This window comes from Furipterus horrens, unplaced genomic scaffold, assembly GCF_987537825.1.
Source record: "Furipterus horrens unplaced genomic scaffold, mFurHor1.1.pri manual_scaffold_4, whole genome shotgun sequence".
Classification (NCBI taxonomy): domain Eukaryota; kingdom Metazoa; phylum Chordata; class Mammalia; order Chiroptera; family Furipteridae; genus Furipterus; species Furipterus horrens.
Window position 1 is genome coordinate 26,444,932 of NW_028327174.1, and position 16,329 is coordinate 26,461,260.

The following is a 16,329-nucleotide window of genomic DNA, read 5'->3' on the forward strand; positions in this document are numbered from 1 at the left end:
CTCAACCCTCCCGGGGCTTCTTATCAAAACACAGTGCACCCTGCTGAGCTGTTGTTACTTTGAGGCACATTTTTGTTTGATCTGAAGTCAGTGCTGCCCTCACTAAAGTCTTCCTCCCCTCTCTTCTCCGCAGGCGCAGGAGTGGCTGTGTGCTCTTTCTCTCATTTTGAAAAGCTGCCTGTCCTGTGTCATGTTGACAAGGAGAAGATGAACTGGGAAATGTCACTGCTGAATGGTCTCAAGGGAGACAGCTTTGTCAAATGTCAAGCAATGATAAAGGCCCACTTGGGTCTGGAAAGAAAGTGCCTAAGTGTAGGCTAGGGGCTGTGACCACTACTGCCCCCAGGATAACTTTAGTGCTTGTTTTAGAGCAAGTGAAGGGCAGGGACCTGTCATCAGGGAAGGGTATTAAAATTCAAGACCCAGCCCTGCCAGCTAGGCTCCGGGGATGGTGAGGGAGACTGACAGATGGGCTTGGATGTAGAGGATCCGCAGTCCTTTCTGGGGCCTGGAGAAAGTAGCTTCTTAACCAAGAACACATTTTAACCCTCTAAAGGGCGTTTATATGCACTTGGTAGGTAGTAGAGGCAGAAGTCAATAGGAAACTATGAGTTAGACAAGATTTTCAGGACTCCTACCCCAGTTCCATTCTGAATACCCAGTGTACTTTTTCAGAAACTTTGAAATTTTCAGGATGCAAATAAACACATCCACAAACCATAGTATATGTGGTGCTTAGACGGGAATTGGCTACGTTTGGAGTATTTCCTGAGCCATATTGAAACAAACCCACATACTCAGTCTGCAACAGGTTGTGTTCTATAAGAAGCAGTGCTCTGGGGAAATAGAAAGGATTTATTTTTCTTTATTCCATGTAGTAGAAGGCAATTTTCCATTTCTTTTGCTTAGGATTATGTCAAGTACTAGGTTTCTTCAACGAAAGCCACATCTGTCCTTATATCTGCATCCCAAATGGGCACAGTATGTAGAAGGAAGCAGGTGAGTAGAAATCTGATACCAGACAGAAGACTGTACCATCACTCCCTAGAACACTGATGTAGATAGCAATTACTTCCTTTTATTCACAGACATTCCCCTACACTCATGAAGTGCCTCACCACAGAAATAGGACAATGAATATTTTCTAACCATTCACTGATTCACTTAATAAACATTGTAAGAGCTTATTTTGTTCTATGATAAGCGGCTTTGGTGGCATTCAGAAAGCAGCGATACATGATCCCTAAGCAGTAATTAGCATTGTAACAAAGGTTTAGATGAAGGGCTATCTATGCATGCCATTTCTCATTGTTTACAAGCAAATTGTTACCCACTCTCTGCCCCAAGCAAAAAAAGTTTTATTAGGATCCCAAGATAATACATAGGCTAAGCTTCAAAAGGACAGAAATATAGAAAGCTCCTGGGAACCCAGACATGGACTCAATATTTATAATGCTGCCCTAAGCTCCAACCACATCTCATCTTGTTACTCCTTTTTCTGCTCCACTGAAATCAGCTTGGTACCAATTTCTTGCAGTGTCTCTTTCTTATGGTATCTTATCCAGAGGCTGCCAGAAGTAGCCGAGACACTCTAGCATTTACACTTGGAAGGAGGTGGCTCACACTGCCACCCATCCTTCATCAGGTCAGACTATCTTATATCTTAAGGGGCTCTCACTTTCACCATTCTATATGCAGGTACAAATATCAAGGCAAGGTGGGTGAGGTACTCCGCATGTATTAGCCTGGATGAATACCTGTTTCTTGACCTGGGGTGAAGGAGGATTCTGTTAATAAAAGAAAAGGGTGAGGGAATGATGCTCAGTAGAAAGGACACCAAGCTATCACTTATAAATGAAATAGATACTCAAAGATAAGAGAGGTTATGTCTAGATAATGAAATCAGAGAAAGCTTTTAGAAGGATCTGGAATTTGGGCTGGATTTTTGATATAGGTAAATTTTAGGGAGTCCGCCTAGGTCATACCTTGCTGCTATGAAAATGTTCCCCTCTCAGCAACACAGATATATTTACACAGAAGCTCAATCAAGTTATATTTGATGACTGTCACCTCCTTGGACATTGCTGAGCAGAATTGAGTTGAACTGAGGGTCAGTCCAGTGGGCAAGTCAATCCAATGACGCCTCCTTCTCCACTTGTTGGACATTGGTCTACACTGCAGGATGCCAGTCAGTTGGTCAGTGGGCTTGGAGATGAGAAGACATGGAAAAGCTTTAGGTGTCCATGTTTGGTCAATGAACATGAAAAGGTAGAGAAAGCAGAGCCTGAAAGCAGCAGAGAGACTCATGAGAGGAACCAGAGATAGAGTATATTTGATTAGTGAAGGAAGAAGGAGGGAGGCGAGAATGGGAGAAATAAATTGTGGCTCTCTATGACTTTCAGTTTCTATTTCCAGTTCATAAGGTATAGTTGCACTTGGTGCTTTTGGTTTCCATGAGATATCTTTCTATCTTTACAATCAATTCTTTTTGAGTTGAGGTCTGTCTCTTACTATTCTTGAAGGACAATGGGATAGGTACCTGCAGAAATGGGCCAATAGGGGCTCGAACAAAGCCTACAGGTGGCAGAGTGTGGAACTTAATTAAAGAACAGTAGGACTTGTTTGTTTTGTAAATGAAGGCTAGAAAGTGAGATGGGAAAGAAGGTAAGGCCAGGCTATGAGGACTAAGGAGTTTGAAGGTAATTGGGATGTAGGATTGAACCACTGAATTTTTGAGCTGGAAAATTAGTTCATCAGACCTGGTCTTTGGGAAGATCACAGGAATGGACACCATTTTTGTAACCAAAGAAGATGTAAAACCTCTGCTTTTTGGGGAGAGGGAGGAAAATGCCTTCTTGCCTCATTTCTTAAGCTCTGGCCTCAGACAGCTAATTTCCTACTGGATGTATACCTCCTTTTCACCCAAAACAGAATCTGAGATTCTTTTACTATTTCCGAGTGTGAGAGCTGGGAATGGGAATTTAAAAAATCTGAATGGTCAAAATCTTTGAAAAAAAATCTATTGCCAAAGGCAAATTTCCTCTTACCCACAATAAACAGATTATACAGAAACAAGGCATTCTGGGACATTCTGGTTTGGAGAGCATTGTTGGGATGATTCCAAAAGGGCAGAGAAAAGTTGCCTAATGATGGAGGTGATTTATGACTTTTCCTATACTAATTGTACAGAAAGACATCTCCCTGCCCACACCCTGGCTTATCCAGCCATGGAAATGAAGCAAAGTATGCATCTGCAGCCTTAAATTCATAAGTGCCTTGTTTGTCACTGCATGCACTTGCTTTTATGAGTCCTCTGTGACAGGGAGAGGCACACAAGGAGCACAGGAACAGTGAGGACCAACTAATTTAGCAGCCGGCCTGCTCTCAGCAGTGATGGCTAATAATCAGGTTCGAAAGCAGAGATGATTTTAAATAAAAGTGATTGCTGAGGATGAGTTGAAAGAGTCCAGTAATGGCTTTGTTAGGCAGGTGTGTTCTGAGGAAGCTGTGAGGGGCTGAGAGGAGACTCCTTTTTAGTTTGAGGTGGGGGATTCCATAAAGATAGGCAATGAAGAAAGAAACCAGAGGGAAAGTAATCATACTGTCGCTATGGCTGCTGGCTGGCTACATCACAGTTCTGGCCAATTAGCCACGGCTGCTCCCCACCTCTACCACTTGCCAGCACTGCTAATGGTGGCGAGGTCAAGAGCGTATTGTCACTTCAACATCTGCCTCATCACTGCCTGACTCCCCTTGCTAATAGAGAGTTCTGCTGTTGACGGTTCTCAGCGGCATATGTAGAGGTGCCAGTGGAGAGAGCACACTCCCAAGAGGGAAATGGAGAGAGATTCAAGCTGTGGAGAAGCTGGCAAGAAGCAGAAGGTTAATGGAGAGTAGGTGTTCCATTTATCTTTGCCTGCATTGTATGGAATTGGGGCCTTGCCATGGCTCAAGAGAAGGTGCCCACCCTGGGCTTCAGTCTTTTGGTCTATGAAGTGTGAAGTTTGAAACAGGAGGCCCTAGCAGCTCATTTTAATGCTTACGTGGTGTGATTCTGTGGACTTCTGAGCTCACTGGGCTTGGTTCTCCATCGCTTAGAGAGGAGGTGGGAGGGGCATGATGATTGGTTTCCTAGGTTTGGATTTGGTGGCATTCGGCTCTACTGATGAGAAGACAAAATCGTTCCCTGCCCAACTTTTTCAAGTGTGAGCCGATAGCCTCACTCTTCCCTGCTACTTGGCAGACAGAGGTGGATCTCTGTATACCCAGAGTATGTAGAATGGTAAGAATGTTGCATGTTCATTTATTCAAGGTTTGAAAAGTACTGTTCGAAGTGTTTTGAACAGTGGATTCTATATCTCTTTGTCTGATATTATTTAAATGAATGATATTTCAACTAGTCCAATCATCTCAGCAATTCAGGAATCCTGTCTATAATTTATTTTTCTTGCCTTCCTTCTGCCCTGTGATAGACATTTTTAATGCATATATGTGCTCAGAACAGAATAATAAGAATGGCTAGAAATTCAAGTGGCTCAGACGTTCAGTGGGAGCAATACCCATGTAGATACAACATAATATATATCAAATCAGAGTGTCTGGCATATGATAGAATTTACTCAATACACCTTCAATAGTTTTACTCTCTGTTTTTTGAGGAAGCCTTCTTCACTGTTGAATAATTCTGTCACAGAAGTCTTTCTGTGTTCCTGTTATGATTTCTCTTTTCCTCAAAACCATCTTCTGAGAACCATGTCAGCGATCACTTTTACCTGCCTTTCCTATCCTGTGTTCCTCTTTTGTTGGCCAGGGAAGTGGCCAACATCCCCTGCAAGATGCTCCAGAGGTAAAAAGTCTTGAGCACGCTCATCTGCCTTTGTGTCTCTCCTTTGCTGGGGTTTAATTTTGCAGAGACAAAGGTTCAAAGACAGCCCAGCTGCCTGCTCCCTAACTGGGCCTCCTGCACTGGGGCTAGTGCACACCGCACCTGTGATCCTGCAGCCCGATTATAATTTGTCTCCTGAGGGAAGGGCAGTCCTTTATTTCCATGTGTGCCAGACATGCTAGACTGATAAGCTCAGGCTTCACTCTTTGCAGGGCTAGGCTCTTAAGGATTACATCATAATTTAGGAGTAGTAAAGTATCACAATGTTTAAACACAGCCATGAAACTTTAAGACTACCTCATTTGTCCGGAAGTGAAAGGGAAATGGGCACACCATCCAGTTTATAGCAGTGATAACGATTTGTGAAGAGAAATCTCACTGTAATTCCAAATTTGGCTTGAGCATCTTTCTCTCGTGACTCTTCAATGTGACACAGACCCTTCTCTTCCAACTCAATCTCCTTGTTGGTTTATATTCCCTTAGTAGAGTTCATGTCTGTTCTCCTTCTAAGCCCAAGCTTGTAGTCTGATTTTGACAATCTAAATTTCAAATTTTGTTCCCACCAGTCCTTGTTAGGGTTCACAAAGGTTTTTAAAAACTAGATCAAATGTTTTTGAGTGTATGAGGCTGAAATTTTTTGGCTATAGATTGGGGATAATGGCAGTGAAAGAGAATCTTTCTAAAACTTGCCTTGAGGTGTGACACAGTTGTATTTTCAGTGATTTCACAACCTTGTGAGCATTTATTTTAAAGTTGTCATTTGATACCACAGATTGGCTCAACCCACAAGTATATTCAGAAGAAATTTCTGGCCTTCTCTGGTAATGACAGCATGGCTATGATCAAAATTGTTTTGTGATATGTTTATTGTCTCTCCCATATTAAGATGAAATGTTTGTATTAGTCAGATAGAACCCCCTCCCATTTTGTTCTTCCTTTTGTTCAAATATCACCTTCTCAGAGTGGCTGTCCTTGACAAGTGTTTCTAACATAGTATCCCTTACTCTATCTCTTTACTTTGCTATATTTTAAAATAGCATTTATCTCTACATACATTAGTGTAAATATTTATTTGTTTGTTTCTCTCTTTCTCCAACAAGAAAAGAAGTTTCCTGAGGGTAGAGAGTTTGTCTTGTGCACTGATGAATTCTCAACACTGAGAACAGTGCTTGGAGCCTAGAAGTCTATCAATAAATATTGCTGAATAAATTACAAAAAAGTTACAAAAGAGGTGTAAGATTGTGTTTGAGGAATACATGGAGGAACTTGTCCCTGAATTATGTGGTGTTACCCTGCCTGCTCCATCAATATTTTTGGCATCTGTGTTTTTTTTTTTTCTTATATAACACTGTCTGTACTCCTGTAAGAGTGTCTCTAAATTTTTCTTTATACACCATGTGATGTCTTGATTATTTCTGAAGCTATTCTCTGAGCCCATAATATGTCTGTACTCCTTGTCTGCAGATACTTTGAAAGTGGTAGAGTTGAGCTAAAAATGTTCAGAAGTAGCTAAGCAGTCAACATTGCTTCAACTGTGTGCACTGACTGCGTGTCTTATCCTTGCATCTGGTATCGAAATGAAAATCTCTAACATGGGAAGATATTCTAGTCCTATATCCATCTTTTATTGTCACATATAATGAACAAGGCATCTTTTAAAACATCCCCAAAAAGTTCTCTAACCTGTCTCTCCAGACGTCCACCTTGCTCCTACTATGAGACTGTCATAACCAGATTTATCCCCAATAGCCTTACTTGTATATAATTCAGAATTATAACAATTTCAAAAACCTCACATACAGGGTGGGGCAAAAGCAGGTTTATAGTTGCTCATATGGAAAATAATACAATAATACATAAATAATAATACAAGAATAAACTTGAGAGTAAACCTACTTTTACTCCACTCTGTAGTTGTGTAGTGTTTGTCCTTTTTCAGAGCACTTTGACAATCTCACATACTTTCCCCTTATAAGTCAAAATACACATGGTTGCTCTCATTTGACACTGGAAAAGTCAGGCACAGAAGTTTGTTGACATTCTTAAGGTCACTTGGGTAACCAGTGGCTGAGCAGTGCAAAACTGTCAGCCTGTACAGGTGTCAAATGTTGAAATATTAAGGGAACCTCTTCTGATTCTCAGTATCAACTCCCTCTTTCCTATATTTGGAAACATTATTAGTAAGATTAAAAAATAAACTTAAAAGAAATAACAGTGTGCTTGGCAAGGCTGTACGACTGGAATCATCTCCATTATGTGTTCTCATTCCTGCCCCATCACAATAATAATGAGAATATAACCTAATGGAATAGAATGGGCATAAAAGGGCAGCATGAAGTGTGAGGGAAGTGTGTGTAAGGGGAAGGGGCTTTGCTCAAGAGTTTATATAAAATTAGAAAATAAGAACATGTTTATTAATGCTCTAGGGGCTTTCTCTGCTAAACCTGTGTTTCTCAAGCCCTCCCAGAGGCTTAGTTTTGCCCAGTACTTGAGCCAACTGTGAGCAGGGCATCAGTGGCCTCAGGCCCCAGAAGATGAGGCTTTGGACTTGATGTCACGGAATAGGTATCTAATATGAGTTATGGGCTACCATATGTCCATTGAGTTCTTGCCTTCTTTTGACCACTGAATTGAGTTTCTGTTTAAAGCCCTGGCCTGAATACCAGACCATTTATATGGGACCCTGATGCCTCATTGAGCCCCTATCAGCTCAGACCCTGAGGGTATGAGAGGCTGGGTTTTGCTTTCTGTAGATTCAGGCACTGGTTGATCATATGAATGGATTGATTGTTGGTAATGCTGCTACCACTGTCAGCCCAACTTTAAGCATGACCTGTAGTGTTCACTGCTGAAACCTTAATGCCTTACATCCTACTTGGAACATGGTAGATAGTCAATGAATAAATGAATGAATCCCTGGATTCCTATGGCTACTCATTGGAGAGAGCCCTTTAAAATAAGACATCTGTCTGGGCAAAACCTGAATTCCACAAGCTTTTTGGACTTTTGAGTCTTAGATTCTTCACCAGCACCAGTGGGGCCCATTTGCAGCTAATTTAGTATTCTCACTTCCAGACTTATGGGCAACCATGTACTTTGCCAGGGTCTCCGACCCACTCACCCCTTAATCCAAGACAGCAGCCCTGCTCCCTACCATTATTGCTTGACAGTGAGTAGAAGACTGCCCTCTGTCACTTTGGGGACTGTAAAAACCATTTCAGAAACCAACAAGTGTGCTCTTACTAAATGGATTTTAAAGATGCTTTTTGAGAAGGAAGGAGGAATTTCTGGCTCATGTTCAGGATTTTAAAGGCAGAATTGGCAGTAGGAAAAATTCAATTCCATTTGACAGAGATTTACTTATTTTTAAAGTACTTTTATATGCCTGGAACCATGGGGATAAGAAAGAGGAGTCAGTCATGGACTCTGCTCTCTAGGAATTAACAATATAGTGAATGAGGAAGGCCCAAGAATAATTGAGGTAGGAGCCATAGTTGCAGCATCAGGCAGATTTAGCAGGTGCTGTAGCAGGGCAAGAGTGGAACATCTGGGGGCTCAGTAGTTATCGTATATTTTTAGAAGACAGAGAAAGAAAGGAGTCCTAGAATACTACATTTTGTCCTTGGTGTCTTCCAATTCTTTTGGATCCTCTTTTTTAAGTTAAGTCAGATTAATTAAATTAAAAACTTGATTAGTTTATACATTCCAATGTTCAAAAACCAAAATGATTTGATTAGACATACATTAAGAAGTCTTGCTCTCACCATGTTCCCATTCAGACCATTTCTATTACTTCCTGTAGGTAAGATTTTGTATTGGTTTCTTGTGTATTCTTCCAGGGCTATCTTATGTAAACAAGGCAGGAAGAATACATATTTTTGTTCCATTCCTTTTACTACACAAAAGTTAACATTATATACAGTTTCCATCTTGCTTTTTTCCCCTTTACAATAGATCCCAGAGATGATTCTATATCAGTAAATAAAGAGCTTCTTCACTCTTTAAAAACAATTAATGCATAAAAAGTCTTATAGTTTATTTAACCAATTCCTATAGATGGACACTGGGGTGTTTCCAACTGTTTGCTATTAAAAACGTTGTTACACAAACCATTTATATACACCATTTCTTATGTATGCAGGTCTATCTGTGGGGCAAATACCCAAAAGTAGTGCTGCTCAGACGTCTGCTCTCTTCTTTTCCTTTTAAAGTCAAACTCATCATTATTCCCAGTCTCAAAGATTTTGCTTTGCCACAGAGACTCTCCAAGACCAAAGGAATGGATCTCTTATGGCTGAATTCTAGTTCTCTATAAGGACATATTAGATGGGATCTTAAGACACTCTCTGTATCTTAATACATACAGAAAGGTGCTACCTGACCTACTTACATAATAGACTCTATTATCAGATCCAGATTTCCAATTCTATCAATATTTGTTTTGACCCAGTTAGTGCCTTGCTCTGCCCTCCTTCATTTATGCAGCCAAGAAATGTTTATTGGGCACCACTAGACCTTAAACTATGATAGACACTGGAGTTAGTGTGGACTAATACTTGATCCTGGCTCTCTAGCTCATAATCTAGACAGAGATGTGACCATATGAGGACACATTTAGTATGGCAGATATTAGTATGGCAGGTATTGCTATAAACATGTATATAGGTTGAACTTTGCCTCCAGCAGCTCTCACTTCTCTGTGTATGTTCTTGGCAGCTTATTGGGATCCCTCCCTGCCTCTTGCCATATGCTCTTAATAAAACACAGAAACTGAGATCAGAAAACTTAGACTTTGGTTTTATCTATGTTACTTATTAACTTGTAGTTTTTCAGAATATAAAATTCTTCATCTGCAATGTATATGAGTATCAAATGATGTAAAAGCTTGAAAGTGCTTTGGAAATTATTATATCCTTTTTCTCCTAGAAAACAGCATCATGAGTGAGAACAATCAGGGATGTGGGAATAACTTCAGTGGTAATGGTAATTGTCTCTACACCATCAGAGCCTCTCAAAGGCCTTCCCTTTTCCAGGTAGGTTTGTCTGGGTCACAGGCAGTCAAAGGCAGACATTAACAGTCCCCTGCGGCAGCCATCAGTGCAATTCCTCTGCTCTACCTAGAGCACTGGAACCTGATATCCAGGTTAGAGCACTGGAACCTGATATCTTAAAGGTACCAAGAGATTGCTTGTCTTGCCGTGGTACTCATAGAGGGAGAGCATTCCCTTTCACACCCTCAGAGATCTAGTGGTTTTTGCACACAGGTGGAGATTCAGTTTGGAAATATAATCAAATCTCAGCTAGGGTATTTGGTAGAATGGCTACTTTGAGTCATACATCAGAGAAGGAAAACTCTGATTCCAAAAAACCTCCGCTGCCTTGCGGCATACCTCTTCAGGGGAAAGGCTAAGGGAGTAAACCCCGACAGAAAATCCAGAGCCGGAGTCCCTAAGGCAGTTTGACGTTGTAGTCAACACCAGCAACTCCTGCGGCGCACCTGAAGCCAAGGTGTATTGACTCCGTCTTTCCCTTGGACCCTTCAGCTGCGAAGAGAGGGGGGGGTCTGCTGCATGGGCAACAGCAGACCCTCCATATCACCCTGCCCAGGCTCTGTAGCTTCAGCTTCACTGGAGAGGACACTCCAGCGTCATCGCAAGATGTCGATTCAACACGGGAGGAGACAGATACCGTGTCACTCCCGAGTCGGACTGCACAGCCATTCTTGGCGGTGCAGATAGACTCTTAAGAAGCTGCACCATCGTCTCTCGAGACGGACGGCTGCTGACGACGATGACGACCTAGTGGGCTTGGTGTGCTGCTTATGCAGGCACCAACATTGGCCCACCCTTCCTTGCCACTGTCAGTGTTGACTTCAGAAACACCGTTGAGCCACAGAGCTGATGATCATTGTGCTCTCACTAAGGTTGGGGGGGGGGGTTGCGTTTTGAAATGATGTCCCTGGACCAAAGAAGAAACTATTAGAGTTGTACTCAAAGTATTCCTGCATAGGGATCGCACATCAGTATCAGCACGTGGTCGGAATCAGCCATCTGTGGCAGTCACGATGTGGTCAGGAAGAGAAAGTCCAGGCCAGATAGTCCTACAGAAGATATATAATATGGGGAGTGCATCTCAAAGTTGCTAGAGGAGCTGAAACATCAATTTGAGCATAGTGAGACAACTCAGATTAGCAATATTAACAACCTGCTACCATCCTAGGGTGGGAGAGAATAGGAGAGAAGGTTGTATTACTAGAGCCCAAGAGACAATCTGTGGTGGAAGCTTGAATCACAGAGCAGCCCCAGCTCATTGATGAGGCTGTCCTGTGCTCCCCACCCTTGAAGCAGAGAGAGGGGGAAATTGACCCATTGTTGGGTCAAGTGTGTCTTTTTTCCTTCAGTCTCCTGCCAGTGCCTTTGAACCTAATGAGAAGAGAATTGGCAAGGGAACCTGGGAAATAGATTTTGCCAGAGAAATTTAGGGAATGAATCTGAGAGCAACCAGGCAAATGATCCAGGCAGAATCTCTTAACTCACTCTTAGAACACGTTCCCTCTAGGTGGGGAAGGTTGTCTCCAGCTCTCCTCTTGTTCCTGAGGTCAAATTCTTTCATCTTGAAGTTTATCATGTTTGAAATTCTTTGTTACTCTCCCCTGCCACCAGAAGGCCCACTGAGTCCTATACAAGGAGTGCTTCTGGCAGCCTCCAGCTGGGACCACCAAGATATATTTTTCTACGTGTTCCCTTTGACATCCTTTGTCCAGCCAGCCCTTTATTCAGTGGCTTGGTTGGAGGCAGAGGTAGGAAAGGGGAAGGCTGGGATCTACAGGTCATCTAAAAGCCCAGGTACATTAACTCTCTGAATGACAGAAGTCAGAACATCAAAGAAGGAGCAAGACAATTGCTGAGGTTTCTCACTGGTGACTACCTATTACTCCCCCAGTGGGTTACAGAGAAAACCTCTCTATATAGCTTTACCTTTAGCCACCATCTTCTCATCTTGATGAGAATTATAGAATTTGAGAGCTAGAAATGTTGTTAGAAATGATCAATCTCAACATTTTCTTATCTGTCTTTGTATAAACAGTGAAAATGAGGTCCAGGGAGGTTAAGTGACACGACTGAGATCACATAACAACTTAGTGGTGTGAGCTGATGTGAAAACACTCTTTTTCCATCTGCCCATGTCAATTTCACTGAAGTTCCATATTGATTCACCATCTTAATACAGTCTTCCAAACACATTTAAACTATTCTTCTGCTACTACTTTGGAATTTTGTGGTATTGAAGATCAGTTTAGGTCATCTCCTGGGTTTCTTTTGTAGAACACTTTCAGCAGATTTTTATTTTTCTCTGTTGCCTCCACCTCAGCTGATATAAATTGTTTTGAGCTTAGAAATATCTAAAGTGAGCTCAGTTTTGAATTGGCTTCTGGCTTGCATTATTAGAGGAAGGCATTGTCTGGCTTTTTCCTTCTTCAATGTGGTTTGTGGTTCAAGCATGCTAGGGCTCTTTCTTCGAGAAGTTCTGTGATTTTATTACCAGTAAAGTAAAATGGAAAACCAATACTATCATTTTCACTGTAGGTTTTATTTCCCTGATGATCCATGAAGAAATTGGTTTGGTGGAGAAGCCAGCTATAAGTGTGGAAATCTGTATACTACAGGTTCACTAGAGAGGGTGTGGAGTCAAGGGAAGGCAGACGGTCTGATCTGGGGTCGTCGTCGTCGGCAGCCGTCCGTCTCGAGAGACGATGGTGTAGCTTCTTAAGAGTCCATCTGCACCGCCGAGAATGGCTGTGCAGTCCGACTCGGGAGTGACATGGTATCTGTCTCCTCCCGTGCGATGACGCTGAAGCTACAGAGCCTGGGCAGGGTAATATGGAGGGTCTGCTGTTGCCCATGCAGCAGACCCCCCCTCTCTTCGCAGCTGAAGGGTCCAAGGGAAAGACGGAGTCGATACAGCTTGGGTTCAGGTGCGCCGCAGGAGTTGCCGGTGTTGACCACAACATCAAACCGCCTTAGGGACTCCGGCTCCGGATTTTCTGTCGGGGTTTACTCCCTTAGCCTTTCCCCAGAAGAGGTATGCCGCAAGGCAGCGGAGGTTTTTTGGAGTCAGAGTTTTCCTTCTCTGATCTGGGGTAGGAGGCTCATATATATATATATGACTTTTTCTTTTCTGTCAGCAGTGAAAGATTAATTATCTCTTTTTATCAGTGTGAGACAATCAGACTCAGGCTACATTTCTTTGACTGCAGAGAAATCAGAGTGATCAAAAGACTAGGTTGGTTCTAGTGTGCAGCTGCAGAGACTAATGAATCTCATGTGGGATGAGGGAGAAGGGGAGGGAAAAGAAGCGGGTCTGTCTTAATCCACTGGGAATGGGACTGGCACATACCAGGTGCTGGGCACACACTTGTTAACCTTTCATTTCTCCCCTCTCTTTGTTCTGATGCAGTCATGGTGCCACTGAGTTAGAAATAGTACAAAGATTGATTTATGCATTTTTTCCCAATTGTTGTGGCCAATACTTGGTTAGAAGTTGGGCATCATCAAGTTTGGAAGGTAGAGGAGGAATGAGTGGGAGGGAAAACTTTATGGGTTAACACAGAGGTGGGAAGGTGTTTGCTTTTATGGGTGGTAGTGGAGCAGAAGGAATCTTCTAGAGTGGGCTGGTGCCAGAGGGTTGTATGAAAACGGAAAACAACTATGCTTTAATCAGGGAAGGAAAACAGGGATAAGGGCTTTGATATTCTCAGTTCTTGCAATTAAAATTCTTGACAATTATGTTTGTTGGTGGGGCTATCAGTCATGATGCTCTAACTGGGTGCTCCCTGGAACTTCAAATCATTAGCAGGTGGAAAAAAGCAGTTGGAGCTAATTTATCCTATGGCAGCACCCTGATAAGAGCACCATTTGGCTCCTGTTTCCTGGATTCCTGGAGCTGCCCTGGCTCCTGCTCCTCTTTAATCTGTTTGGCACCTTTATGCATCTCTTCAATGTGGGGAGCTACTGTCTATTCCTCCAATACATTCTCTTTTTAAACTTAAGTTAGAAAGAATCTGTTTCTAGTGCTTGAAGTCAAAGGACCCTAATTCAACCAATAGCTACTCTACATTACAACCAAACCACTGACTTTCCTTACTAGATCTTTTGATTACCTAGTTTTTCCAGTAATGAACACTTTCTAGGCCTGAAATAGATGAATGTTCCCTCAGTTTAATGGTAAATTTGATGAGCTCTGGCCTCTCTTGAACCCCTGAATCAGCCATTATACTTCTTTCAACTGAGGAAGGTTTATAAACCTCTGCAGATAAACATAGGGATTGGACTAGGAAAGACAGCAAAATGAGAAGTGAATTCTAATCCTGCAACTAATAACAACTCACTTAGTCTCTGTAGGTATAATTTAGTTTTCTTCTCTGTGACATGGTCCTCACAGGGTTGATAAGAAAGAGTTATTGAACTCACATATGTCATAGGTCACATAACACCTGATACATAATGGGACAAGTCTCCACATTTCTTTATTGGAATGTAGTGCCAAACACTTGTGCTTAGGGAAACACATTTAGCAATTTCCGTAGTGAATCCAGACTGGGGACTCTGTAATCCTTGGAAATGTGGGTTCTAGGCCACAGTCATTGAGATCAAAACTTCTGACCCTAGGAGGCAGAAAAACACCCATGCTCTTAAAGACAGGAGATCGTCAAAGAGGCAAGGATGCAGAGATTAAATAATTGATAAGGGGAGGGCCTAAAGAGAGGGAGATAGATCAACAAAGAGAAAATGTATTCAAGGCAGAGTGCAGGGGATATAGAAACTCACAGATAAAACATGTCCTGAGTTTCCTCTGCTTCAGAACTCCTGAGTTGTTTTAGAACCTAACACCTAACGGCCAGATTATGAGAATATTGAACGGGAGCAGCAGGCAGGAAGCTGAGGCCTTTTGCACAAACTATAGTTTCTGCCAACCATGGAGGCTCCCATTAAGCAGACTTTAATTTCTGTGTGTTCTCTCCACTGCAGCTTAAAAAAATGTATTCTTTATGATCTAGAGAGATGCCTACTCTTCTACTTTGGAAGAGATATAAATGCTGGTAGGATCATCTCTGGGGAATGTTACTACCTATCTTCATTAAGGGAGAGGGTAATAAGAGAGCAGGCGATTAACTAGTTAGTTGGGGAGTCTACTAAAAAAGGGAACTGACACCTCAGGACCTAATCTTGAAAATTGTTCTGGGCCAGACAGCAGCACACAGAGCATAGGAGGAATGGTATGGGAAAGGAAAAGAAATTTATGAGAAATGCTAAACAAAATAAAAATATAATAAGTATAAAGTGCTAAGCTATCTTAAATAACATCAACAATTTTGCCATAACATCTGTGTTCAGTCAGATACTACATTTATTAAAAATGCTCCCATTACTCAAACTGCCTCAGCACTTGGGCCAGATGGAGAAACCCAAGAGTTAATTGGTGATATTTGTGGCTAAATTCCTCCTATCTCTCTGCTGTGTGGGATGCTATTCTTGATGACAGCAACAATAGCTCAATGCATCTTTGAACTGTAATTTTCATAGGGCTCTTTCCTGGCTTCATCTACTTTATTTAGCATTTTAAATCTCACCTGCTTAATGATATGTCATCTTTTCATAGCTGGTGACCAAATAATTGTTTAAAGTGAATCACAATGTGAAAGTTGAAGCTTAATTCATTGTGATACTCAGAGTCATGTCTCTGGCTAACTAAAGGATGTCACATTACAAGACATGCACACTTTCACCCCCCTACACTTCACCAACTACAGCAGATTTGCCTTTATCCAGAGTAGCTGGAGATAGGTGGTGTCAGTTTCCAGCATTCTGATTAGCTGGGTATTGACATATAATCCAATGATCAGAAGATGAGAATTCGTCAATGTTTGGACCTTTTTGTTCCTTCTAATCTCTTCAGGTTAATCTTCTTGAAGAGTATCTTATCTTTCTCCAGCTGAAAATCTTCAGTAACTCCCAGAACCAATGGGATAAAGCTGTAATACAAGGTTGTTTGTGATATACCCAAAGTATCTATCTTCACTCCTATTTCTTTATTCTATGTGCCCCTCACACTCTTCTTCATAAACACCTTGACATTTCCCATGCTCAATGTTCCTTCCACTTAGGATTTCCTTCAGCCCTGTTTCTAAAAATCAAATCCTGCTCTTTCTTAAAGACACAAGTCAATGTCTTCCTCTTTGTAAAGACTTCCTCAATCTCTCCCTACCCCCACCTCCTGTTTTTACTGGTATTTTTCCTCTTCTGAATCCCCATATTCTTGATCTCTCCTTCTCTAGGGAAATGACTTTTCCTTTTATGCTGTTATCATTTATATCTACCTTATCTCATCAATTAATCACAATTTCCTTGAATGTGTTTTCTGTGACTGATGTGTCTCTGTCAGCC